This window comes from Ursus arctos, unplaced genomic scaffold, assembly GCF_023065955.2.
Source record: "Ursus arctos isolate Adak ecotype North America unplaced genomic scaffold, UrsArc2.0 scaffold_9, whole genome shotgun sequence".
NCBI classification, from domain to species: domain Eukaryota; kingdom Metazoa; phylum Chordata; class Mammalia; order Carnivora; family Ursidae; genus Ursus; species Ursus arctos.
The window spans coordinates 13,318,445-13,331,800 of record NW_026623111.1 but is presented as its reverse complement, the minus strand read 5'-3'; the positions used below and the strand labels follow the sequence as shown (position 1 = coordinate 13,331,800).

The 13,356-nt window shown below is 33.7% G+C and overlaps 1 protein-coding gene across 14 annotated transcripts in view; it reads left to right on the top strand.

Annotated features, from left to right (window-relative positions):
- Window positions 1–13,356, top strand: part of LCORL (ligand dependent nuclear receptor corepressor like) — a 167,334-nt gene that overhangs the window by 83,613 nt on the left and 70,365 nt on the right. The window lies entirely within an intron of this gene.

Genomic DNA, 13,356 nt, shown 5'->3' with positions numbered 1-13,356 from the left:
TTAGTGTAATTGTTGCCATAAATTTTTAGACCTTGTTTAACATTGGAACATAGAGACATACCAGAAACGTAGCAGAGTTGCTTTTTTTCAGGGCGAGTAACTGCCCCAAGGAGAGTTTTTCTTAAAAAAAAACTTTTTAAAAAACTTAAAAAAAAAATTTTAGCCATCTTTACCCATTCCTATGAGATTCAACACTGAATCTCTAGGAATTGTCATGAGATCATGACAACATTGAAAAATCATTAGCTCTTTTGCTTCTTTTTCTACATTTAGACTTTTAAAATTTTCCCATAGGGTTAGGGCTGCTCATAGTGGTCCCATAGGTAGTTAAAATGTCTCACTATATCCTTAAACTTCAGTTATTAAAGGTAGATTTCATAAGTCACTTTAGTATATTTATATTGTCTGAAAAGATAATTCTGAATCTTTAAATGAGTTAATGTCCTCAAAAAATAAGGCATATGAATAATTTGGTTTTAAAATGAATTGTTAGTTTAAAAATATTTATTTTGAAAGAAAGTATTTATTTTGAAACTGTATGATTAGTTACAAATTACCTTTGATATGAATGGAAATCTGTAGGCAAGGGAGATCTGATTTCTTGTTTCGAGAAATAAGAGAAGACTAGAATATGAAACTCTCATTAAAGAAACAATGAAAAGTGCTAGATTGAAAAACAAAATTTAAAATAAATAGAAAATAAGAACCTCCTATATCCAAAAGGAGAAAATCTTCTCTAGTAATTTTTAGCCAGTGACTGTTTGACAGAGGCTTTAGGAATCTAAATTCATATTAATTCATAATCCTAGAATTTAATTTAAAATCATCTTGGGTTGGAAACAACTCAAGTGTCCTTGGACAGATGAATGGATAAGTAAAATGTGGTGTATACATATAATGGAATTTTTTTCAGCCTAAAAAGGAAGGAAATTCTGACATATGGTACAACATGGAGGAACCTTGAGGACATTACACTAAGTAAAATAAGCCAGTCACAAAAAGACATATACTATATACTTGTGCTTATATGAGGTAGTTGGAGTAGTCAGAATCGTAGAGACAGTAGAATTGTGGTTGTCAGGGGTGAAGGGGACTAAGGAGAGGTTATTTAATGGGTATGGAGTTTCAGTTTTAAAGATGAAAAGAACTATGGAGGTGGATGGTGATGATAGTTACACAACATTATGAATGTATATAAAACCACTGAACTGTACACTTAACATGGTTAAGATGGTAAATTTTATATAATGTATATTTTACCATGAGAAAAAAACTTATTTTAGATCATTTTGGTTTGGTAGCTCCTCCAGGCACTTAGAAGAACCAAAGGCACAGACTCTCTAACAACATATCCAAAACTTAAAATCTCAAAACAGTCTCAAATATGAAGTTCTTTTAAAAATGAACACATTTTCTCCAAAATAAAAAATCATAAAATGCATATGCAAACAAGGCACTGTTTGGAATAATTGGCAAAAATAATAAAAATAGGACCCTGCCTTCAAAGACTGTGGATTTTGTAATTAAAAGATAAGAATATAAAAAGTATATTTTAATCTTTTAAATAGAAATACAGAGTTAAAAATTAAAAGCATGAGTAAAAGCTAGAGACTGTCAAAAACTATCTAACATGTATAAAAAATAACCAAATACTGCCTAAAAATGAAAAAGAAAATAATGGAAATTAAAAACTTAAAGTTTAAATAGCCAATTATAAATAGTGAGGATAATTGATAATTGAGAAGATCTGAAGAAGCCACAAAAAAGTGCAGCAAAGACATGTAAAATGTGAAAGATGCTAAGAGACATGGAGGATACAGTGAAATGAGCTATTGTATATCTAATCAGAGTTTTAAGTGGAGATTATAAATAGGCTTTAACAGGGTCAATATTCAAAGAGGTACTTACTGCCTGAGATTTTTTTAGAATTTATGAAAGATAGAAATCATATTCAGGGATACTAGTGTTACCTAACAAGATGAAAGAAAATAAATTCACATCAGACTTAGTTAAAGAAGACCAGAAAAAACAAAAAGACCAAGAAAAAGAGAAAATCTTGAAAACAGCCAGAACTAAAGGACTGATTACCTACAGTCAAACAATAGACTGACAGTTGGCTTCTGAAAAGTGAACCCTACAAAAGAAAAATGGCTATCAATTTAGGATTTTATATTCTGGTTAATGGTCTTTCAAGGAACAGATTTATTTGCAGGTTAAAAAGAAAACAGAGGCTTTACCTCCAATAGACTTCTCTTTAAAAACAAAACAAAACGAAACAAAAATCGAGTTTATACCTGAGGAAGAAACAAAACTATCCTGGAAAGAAAGTCTGAGATGCAAGGAGGAGTGAAAAAAAAAATTGATAATTGTTGGGGTAAATCTAAAGAAAAACTGATTGCATAAAATAATATCTACTTGTGGGATTAAAGATCCTGTAATACCTGACAATAAGAACATATAAGCCTAGAGTGGTGTGACTAGAAGTTAAGCATTGTACAGTGCTTTTAATAGGACATATATATTTATTGACTTCAGGCTTTGACAAGGAAAAATAATGCATGTGAAAATTTCTGGACTAAGTAATAATAGATCTAGAGGTAGTTTCAAACCAGTAGAAAAGGGGAAATTGTATGGAAAAAAATAATTTCAAAAGAAAAACTGGGACCTATAAAAGCAAAAAATAAGAGTAAATGGAAATATCAGTTATCTAAATAGAGTATGAGGTCTCCAATTAAAACATGATTAGATACAATAAAAATTCAGATCCACTCTATGTTTTTCATAAAAGACTCCTTGAAAAGGTAAAAGCCTGGGAAGAAATATACGCCAGTAAAAGCCTGACCAGATACATGTAACAACATATTAACATCAAATATAATGACTTCATAAAGTCAAAGGGAAATATTAAAAATTAATAGGATTTTAATATCATGATAAAAAGTACTGTTAACCAGGAAACCATGACAATTATGAATATGTATACCAGAGTATCGTAGCTTGAAAATATGAAGCGGAAGTTATTAAATGTATAAGCAGAACATCGTAGAGGGAGGGTTTGTCTTGGTTATGTCAAATAGACTTAATGAGAAGAAAGAATATTTGAATGACATAGTAAGTTTGAGCTAATTGGACATCTGTAGAACTCTGAACCCAGCCATCATCAAGTTGGTAGATTAAACATTGTAAACATTTTTTCAAGTATACTTGAAATTTTATAAAAATTGTATTCTGTGCATTGAATTATCAACAAGTAAAAACTGATATTATACATACCATATTCCTTGATACAGTTCAATTAAGATGGTGATCAATAACAAAAAGATAACTTTAAATAAATAAATGTATGGAAATTTAAAGACATTTCTAAGTAATTCGGGGGATGAAGAACTAATAGTTATTAGAATATACTTAACACTGGATGATATTAAAAAGAAATTTTTAAAAACTTATTGGACGAGCTGATCTGGTAAAAGGAAATTTATAAACTTAAATTCTTAAGTTAAGAGAAAGAAATTTAATGTGTGAACCATACATCTAACTGAAGGAGTTAAAAAAAAGCTAACACTAAATAAGTTGGAGAAAGACAAATGAAGATATGAATGAAATCAGTGAAATGGAATGCAAAGGTAAAATAAAGATAGGGGGTCCCTGGTGGCACATTTGCTTGAGCATCTGACTCTTGGTTTCCACTCAGGTCCTGATGTCAGGGTCGAGAGACTGAGCCCCATGTTGGGCTCTGTGCTCTGCGCACCCTGCTTCAGATTCTCTCTCCTTCTCCCTCTGCCCCTCCCACTCATGCTTTCTCTCTCTCTAAAATAATTTTTTTTAAATAAAATGGAGAAGATAGACAAGATTAAAAGGTCAATTTTTTAGAAAGGCTTTAAAATGTCACAATATACCAATATCTGAAAATTTGTATTCTAAAACTTCAGGAATTTAATACTTCAAAGGTTTTGCTCATTTTTTAAGCTTTTGTTTTAGAGAAAGTACCCAAATTAGTGTCTTTGATTTTTCTTCTCCTGATAGGGATTGTTAGAAAATAGCTGTATTGTGGGGTGCTTGGGTGGCTCAGTTGTTAAGCGTCTGCCTTCGGCTCAGGGCTTAATCCTGGCGTTCTGGGATCAAGCCCCGCATCAGGCTCCTCTGCTGAGAGCCTGCTTCTTCCTCTCCCACACCCCTGCTTGTGTTCCCTCTCTCGCTGGCTGTCTCTCTGTCAAATAAATAAAATCTTAAAAAAAAAAATAGCTGTATTATATAAAAATTAAATAATTAGGCTAGTGCTTTCTGAGGACTATGTAAGAGATACTGGATACACGCCCTATGTGTATTAGTTCATTTAATCCTTGAAGCAACTCCTTTAGATGCTATTAGTAGAATCACTTTACAGATAAACAAATTATGGCTTATGAAGTTACTTGCCCGAAGTTACAAAGCCTGTAATCAAAGCAGCTGAAACCTGATTCCAGGTATATCTGACACAAGGATGTACTTCCAACCATTTTTCTATATTGCCTTCCAGTGTACTATTTATTATGGGATAAAAATATATTAGGTTTTCATAGGATGGTAGGTCTCCAAATGTGATACGTGGAACCCTGGGGTTGCTGAGACTCATTCAAGGAATCTGCAAGGTCCAAACTATTTAAAAAAATAATAATTCTAGGGGCGCCTGGGTGGCTCAGTTGTTAAGCGTCTGCCTTCGGCTCAGGGCGTGATCCCAGCGTTCTGGGATCGAGCCCCACATCAGGCTCCTCCACTGGAAGCCTGCTTCTTCCTCTCCCACTCCCCCTGCTTGTGTTCCCTCTCTCGCTGGCTGTCTCTATCTCTGTCAAATAAATAAATAAAATCTTTAAAAAAAAATAATTCTAAGATGTTATTTGTCACTTTCACCATGTTGACATTTGAACCGATGGTACAGAAGCAATGCTGGTTAAAATTGCTGGCACCTTAGCATGAATCAAGTCAGTGATGATAAATTATACCTAATAGTGTTCTTCAGCCCCACACACATTGTAGTAAAAAAAGACCATTATATAAGAATACCCTTGATGAAGGAATAAATTTTTTTTAATTTGTGAAATTTTAACCATTGGGTTAAACATTTTAAAAAATATTCTGTACAATTAAATATGAATATTCAAAATATTTCTGTTATGTACCAAATTATATTGGTTGTCTTGAGGACTTTGTCTTGAAGACAAAAGACTTTGTTAAAGGTCATAACTCATAAAGTAGATAGGACATTTATTAATATCAGTGTACCAAATAAGATAGCAGCCACCTTCATAAAGCAAAAACTTACAGAAAATTCAGAGGAAGGAACAAATACATAGGAGTATTAACATGTCACTTTGAGTCCAAGATAGGTGAAATGAATTTAAAATAAGTAAAGATATAGAGAACTTAATAGTAGGGGATAGTTTATGGGTATATATTGAACTCTGTCATCAGGTAACTTAAATATACTTTCTTTTCAAGTGTATGGGGAACATTCACCAAAAAATTGACAAACTAAGTCAAAAAGAATCCTAAAAAAGTTCCATAAAGTACAAACAACACATAAAAACATTTTTTCAACCATAATACAATAAAGGTGGAAATGTGAATAACAAAAAACTCAAAAGTCCTGTCCCCTTGCAATGTAAACATTCTTGGAAATGGGAAGAAAGGGAAGAAAACAAAATTGCTGATTGTATTTTCTACAACTTAGATGAAATGGATAATTACATAGGAAGATCCTGCTTACCAGAATCTTATCTCAGAAGAGATAGACTTCTGTCTATAAGAGGAGATAGAAAGCTTAAACAAGCCTTTTTTTTAAGTAGGAAAAAGTATCAAAAAACTCAACAAAACATCAGCCCAGAAAATTTAAAAGTTGTATTTTACCAAACCTAAGATTAGCCATTTCCAGAACATAAAAAAGTATCCTAATTATTTTAACATGAGTATGAAACTGATCTAGATAAAAATGTCATAAAGGGGGAGCCTGGGTGGCACAGCGGTTAAGCGTCTGCCTTCGGCTCAGGGTGTGATCCCGGCGTTATGGGATCGAGCCCCACATCAGGCTCCTCCACTGGAAGCCTGCTTCTTCCTCTCCCACTCCCCCTGCTTGTGTTCCCTCTCTCTCTGGCTGTCTCTATCTCTGTTGAATACATAAATAAAATCTTTAAAAAAAAAGAAGTCATAAAGATAGTTAACACATATACAACTACAGAACAGTCTCCTATCAATACAAAAATGTCAAACAGAGTTCTGTGTTACAGTAAGAAAAGAAAATGTCAAACAGAATTCAGTGCTACAATAAAAAAATAATACATCATGGTCAAATGAGATTTGTTCCAGTAATGCAAGAATGGTTCAGTTTTAGGATATCCATTAATATAATTCACCTGTTAATCTAAGGAGGAACAAAAAATAAGGTTCATCTCCACTGATGCTGAAAAGACCTCTGGCAAAATTCAACATGTGTTCATGATAAAAATAATCAATAAAAAAGGAATTGATGCATATTTCTTTAATAAAACACATATACCCTATTTTTAAATACAGCATAACATTTAATGTGGAAATACTGGCAGCATTCCCATTAAAATCGGAACAAGACAGGATTGTTCTCAGTCCCCACTATTTAACATCGTGTTAGAGGTTTGGACAATCAGACGAGAGAACTGCTTTAGGTTCATACAAATTGGAAAAGAAGAAATATAGCTAGTTCTCTTTGCAAATGATAATAGAAAACCAAGAGCATTGATAATAATACTAACTCAAACAGTAAAAGAATTCAGCAGTGTCAAGATACATAAAATGAATAATTAGTGACTTTCATATACACTTAATCAGATGATATAATACCATTTACAGTAGCAAAAACCCCACAATATTTTGGAATAAACATACAAATAATTTCAGTTTTCCCTAAATTAATATATTAATTTCATATGATCCCTTAAAGTTCTCCTTCCCCCATCCCCCACTTTTCCTTGGAGCTAATATATGGAAAACAAATATGAAGAACAGATTTTTTTAAAGTGCTGGCACTGGGTCTTCCAAATATTAAAACCTCTGTAATTAAAATTGTAATACTGTCACCCAAATGGACAAGCAATCTCATTGAGATATTGACCCAGATACCCAGGGAAATTCTCATATGACACAGGCAGGTGGCATTACCAATAATGGGGGAAAAGATGGACTGTTTAATAAATGGTTTTAGGACACCTGGAAAATCAATTGGAAAAAGACAAAATTAAATCTATACCTTATGTGTACTTGAATAAATTTCAAATTGGATAAGAGATTTAAATACAAAATAATGTAACCATGTACATACTGGAGGAAAGTATCAGTGAATTCTGTTGTAATCCAGATATAGGGCAAAGGCTTTCTCTGTCGTTTGAAGTCCAGATGAAATAAAATATTGACTACATTTGAGAGTCATTTATATCAAAAAAGAAAAAATAATTTGCCTAGGAAGGAAACTCCATAGTAAAAGTTAGGAGACAAAGACAAACTGGAGGAAATTATTTGCAAGGTGTATCACAAAGAGTTAATCTCTATTATGTAAGTTTTTTAAACTAAGAGGGGGAGAAAAGATCAGACATCCAATAAAATAATTGACAAAAGGCAGAACAGAGTATTACACACAGAAAAATAAGACATTCAAATGGTCCTTGAACTGTAAATTAAAACAATAGTGAGTTAACCATTTCTCTTATATTAGATTGGCCAAGATTCAGAAGCCTTACATCACTCTGTTAGGGTACCTATGAAACAATCACTTTCATCCACTGTTGTGGAAAGTACAAAATGATACACTTCCTACAAGGAGTATAAGGCAATATCTATTAAAACTACATATATATTTACCCTTTGATCCAGTAATCTCACTTTTTGGAATTTACCTGAAAGTACATGCACAAAATTATTCATTTCAGCGTTACTTATAATAGCAAAATATAGAAGTCACTTACATGCCCATCCATAAGAAATATGTTGACTGTTTTGTGGTAGAAACATATAGTGGACAGACAGACATGGAACTAGAGAATGAAGAATGAAGAACATCTCTGTGAACTGATAAGAATGATTAATTCCCTGGGTGTGTGTGTGTATATATATATATATTTTTTTAAGATTTATTTTTTGAGAGAGCAGGGGGAAGGGTAGAGGGAAAGGGCGAGAGTATCTCAAGCAAACACCCCACTGAGAGGAGCTGGATGTGGGACTTGATCTCAAGACCCTGAGATCATGACCTGAGCTGAAATCAAGAGTTGGACACTTAACCAAGTGAGCCACCCAGCGCCCCCTGGGTATATATTTTTAAGTGGAACAAGCAAGAGGCAAAGATATACTGCATATTGTATATAGTATGTTCACTTTTAAGAAAGAAGAAGGAAGAATATATGAATCTGTTTATTTTTACACAAATACACAGAAGGATAAACTAGAAACTAATGAGATTGGTTACTTCGGGAGCAGTGGAAAATAAAGGAAAATAGGTGAAACTTATTTGAGTCTTACATAGTTTTGACTTTTGAACATGTTTATTTTTTACTTTTTTTTGGAAGGGGTGTGCGGGGGGCGGGGAGAGCAAGAATCTAAAGCATTTTTAAAAAAATAAAATTAAATCGGCAAGGATGGGAGAATGAACCCTGTGAGTACAAACAACAAAAAACCAAATAAACCTAACTGTATATCATATTGATACTACAGAACACAGGAGAAAATTAAATAATTAACCTACTACTCTGTACTCTCAGTTGGACATATTTTAAGGATTAACATTTTTTGGCAGCGGTATTGGTCTAGTAATTCTGAGAGTTTTTTCTGTTGGAGAAAGGAATAAAAATATGGAATGGAGGAGGAAAAAGAACAGTGCTATGTTATTAGAGGTATCTATGAATTCCTGATTTAAATATATACATACTTATATATGTGTGTATATATATATTTATAAACTGCTTACATAAATGGTATTTATTAGCTTTGCCTGTTGTAAGATTCTAGAAGCAGTGACACCACAGGGGCAATGACCACAGTTAGCATCCAAACCTTGATGTCTCAATAGCACTCCCTACCACAAAAAGGAAAAATAGGATATTTGCAGTATTGGTTGATTCTAAGTCAGGGACAGGAAAAGTAGAAAGTGGACGTGGAGTGTCTTCTTATATGCTAAAAAATAAGTCCCCACGAACAGGAGACATATCAAAAGGATACAAGGACCAACTTGAAGGGGTTTAGACTGGCTAAATTTAGGACAGTATGTACATTAAAATGAACAACAATGGCATGGACCTTAGATAACAAGAAACAACCCATGAGTCCATAGTGATAAAAACAAAAGATAAGGGTCTTCACAGAAGAGAAGGCACTTTTTAAAAGAATGCTACGTAAAAATAGAGAATGAATAATGGAATTACAAAATTACCATTTTGCAATCACTAGTGTAACAATTGATTCTGCAGGAGTCATCAATCATGCTAAAAGGATTGAGGAATGTTGAATGTTGGCCAACAGGGTAATCCCATTAAAGTATTACTCCATGGATTACTAATTACAAAGGAGAAAAGGTAACTTCACAATGGAGAGATTTGTTGGGTATCACCTTAAAGCAAGTGATGGATGGCATCACTGATGATGAAGGAGCAGGCAGCTAGCTGAAGACAAAGTATAAGCTGACATACTGCAAACCACCCCCCCCCCCCACCCCCGTGCTTCTTCTGGGTGGGATGCCTGTGACATTCATCCAGGAAGCTCCCAGCTCTCTTCATGTTAATGCCTTGCTAGAAGGAAAAACCACCTTAACTTGACTATGGCATCCTGGGAGTCTTCTTTAACGTATGAAAATCATTTTGAAAACCTCCCTTTTCCTTACCTCCTCCAACTCTCAAGTATATAATCAGCCACCCCTCTCAACCCTGGTGCAGCAGCTCTTTCTGCCCACGGGTCCAGTCCCCATGCTTTAATAAAACAACCATTTTGCACCAAAGACGCTTCAAGAATTCTTTCTTAGTCATTGGCTCCAGACCTCACCCCACCAAACCTCACCTATATTCCAAAACCCCATCAACTGATACTGGGACCAACTGATACTCCAAGGAGGCATATCACCTATGGTACTATTCCCATAAAAATGATTAAATCTGAGCCTAAATGATGAGGAATGTAACCCAAATTGTGGAACATGCTAGAACTAAATGGCATGAAAGAAAAAAAAAAGCAGAGGACTGGAGACACATGACAGTCAAATACAACATGTTTTTCTTGATTGCATCCTGAGATTGGGGAGAAAAAAGGCTGTAAAGGGCATAATTGGGAAAGTTGAGGGCATTATTGTTTGTGTTTCTTGAAAGGGATAATGTCGTTATAGTCATGTATGGTAATGTTCTTTATTACCCAAGTATTTCAGGTTAAGGATTCATGACATCTGCAAGTGCTTCACCTGTAAATAACTTGTGTATATGTAAAGCAACTGATAAAAAAATCAACAGTTGTTGAATCTATAGAGGTAAAATTTAGTGAAAGTACATTGTACTCTTCAAATTTTTCTATAGATTGAAATGTTTAGAAGTAAAATACTTGGGAAAAAATAAAAGGCAATGTCAAAAAATGTACTATAAATGGTTCTATAGGGCTTTGCTTTCCTTTTTATCTTTCATTATATCATTATCTGTACTAATATGATTCTTGACATTAAATGATACCAGCATACATCAGAGTTCTTCTTGTTCTATAAAGTGCTAAACCAGTGTTAATTGTTGTTAATTTAGCTATCAAACATGGAGAGAAAGGAAATGGGGATGGGAAAAGATTACAAAAATGCCACCATCCTGACCTTTAAAACATTTTACTGGATTAGTAACTTATATATTCCACATTGATGATCTCATAATTGAGACAACCTAATCAGTATTCTTAGAATGATTCCAAGAGCAACTATTCCTCTTAGGTAAACAATGGCATTATATGCTATCAGTGTGGGAGAATACTAAACAAAGGTGTGAATACAGGAAAGTTGGAATCAGTCTGTCCCCAGTGACTCACATCCCTCTTCGTATGCAGAATATACTCATCTTTGCCCAAGACCTTCAAAAGTCTTACTGTTATTACAGTATTATCTCACAATACTAATTTAGTTCCAGGTGCAAATAAGGTCTTTTGGGTGCAGCTTTTTAAGTACAGCACTTCAAGTACAGTTCATCTTGATCCGTAGACCTTTAAAAGTAAAAAGACAAGCTTCCTGTCCACATACACCCGACATAGAGTGCTGGAACAGGCATAGGATAACCACTGTAAACACTCCTACTCAGAATTGCGGAAAAGGGGTGCACACAGAAGTCACTATTCATAGCAAATCTGAACACCAGCTGGGTAAAAGTTGAGAATTCTTTGATTAGATCTTAAGGTCTAAGAATAATTCTTTATGGCTCTTGGATCTGTCATGTTCCGCTGAGTTATCCCTCCTTTCTGTTTTTTTTTAATTGAGATATAATTCACATACTATGACATTTTTTAAAGTACAGAATTTAGTGGGTTTTAGTATACTCATTCACCAAATTTTACAACCATCACTGCTATCTGATTCCAGAACATTTTCATCATCCTAAAAAAGAAACCCATTAGCAGATTAGCATTCACTCCTTATCCTTTTCCTGTCCTCGCCCAGGACCTGGCAACCACTAAGTCTACTCTCTGTCTCTATAGATTTGCCCGTTTTAGACATTTCATATAAATGGAATCATACAATGTGCAGACTTCATTTAGCATAATGTTTTCAAGGTTCATCCTTGTAGTGTGTGTCAGTTCTTCATTCCTTCTTATGATTGAATAATACTCTGTTTTATGGATATATGACATTTTATCTATACATTCACCAGTTGATATTCATTTGGGTTATTTCTACTTTTTGGCTGTTGTGAATAATGCTACCATGAACATTCATGCACTCATTTTTGCTTGGACATATGTTTTCAGTTTTCTTGGGTATATACCTTGGAGTGGAATTTACTGGAGCCATATGTTTACATTTTTGAAAAACTGCCAATGTGTTTTCCAAAGTGGCTACACCATTTTGCATTCTCACCAGCAGTGTTTCCGGGTTCAGATTTCTTCACATCCTCAGGAGCACTTTATCTGCATTTTTTATTATAATGCTCCTTTTAGGTATGAAATGATATCTCATTGTGGTTTTGCTTTGCATTTCCCTCGTGAGCAATGATGTTAAGCATCTTTTTCATGTGTTTATTGGCTATTAATATATTCTTTGGAGAAATATCTACTCAAATCATTTGCCATTTTTTATTTGGGCATTTGTGTTTTTTTGTTGATTTGTAAGAAGAGTTCTTTATATACTGTGGACACTGGACTTTTATCAGACATGATTTATAAATATTAACACTCATTGTGTGGATTGTCTTTTTACTTCTTGGTAGTGTCCTTTGAAGTACAAAGGTTTTTAATTTTGATCAAATCCAATATATCTATTTTTTTCTTTTGCTTGTGCTTTTCGTGCCATACGTAAGAAATTGTTGCCTTAATCCAAGGTTATGAAGATTTACATATATGTTTTCTTCTAAGATTTTTAAGGTTTTAGCTCCTCTATTTAGGTCTTTGATCCATTTTCAGTTAATTATTATATATTGTATAAGGTAGAGATCCAGCTTCATTTTGTATGTAAATATCCAGTTGTCCCAGCATTGTTGTTGAAAAGACTATTCTTTCCCCCATTGAATGGTCTAGGTGCTCATATCAAAAATAGACTATAAGGGTTTATTTTGGGGCTCATCTATACATTCATCTATATGTCTAACTTTATGCCAGTAACACCCTGTCTTGATTATCGCACTTTATAGTAATTTTCAAAGTCAGGACATGCTAACCCTTCAATTTAGTTCTTCTTTTTCAAGGGTTTTTTGTTTTGGTTTGGTTTTGGGTTTTGGGTGGGGGGCGTTGTTTGTTTTTGTTTGTTTTTTTGGCTATTCTGGATTCCTTGCATTTCCATATGAATTTTAGATCAACCCACCAATTTCTACAAAAATGCCAGCTGGGATTTTGATGGGGATTGTGTTGAATTTCTTTGGGGAGTATTAACCATCTTAACCATATTACATCTTCCAGTTCTTGAACACAGGATGTTTTTCTATTTATTTAGGTTTTTAAGTTTCATCATTTTTAGCATACAAAACTTCCACTTCGTTTGTTAACTTACTTCTGTAAGTGTTTTATTCTTTGTGATCCTGTTGTAAATGGTATTATTTTTTTATGTCCTTTTGGAATTGTTTAGTGCCGTTGTGTAGAAGTAAAATTGATATTTGTTTATTGATACGATTTTCTGTAGCCTTGCTAAACTTAATCATT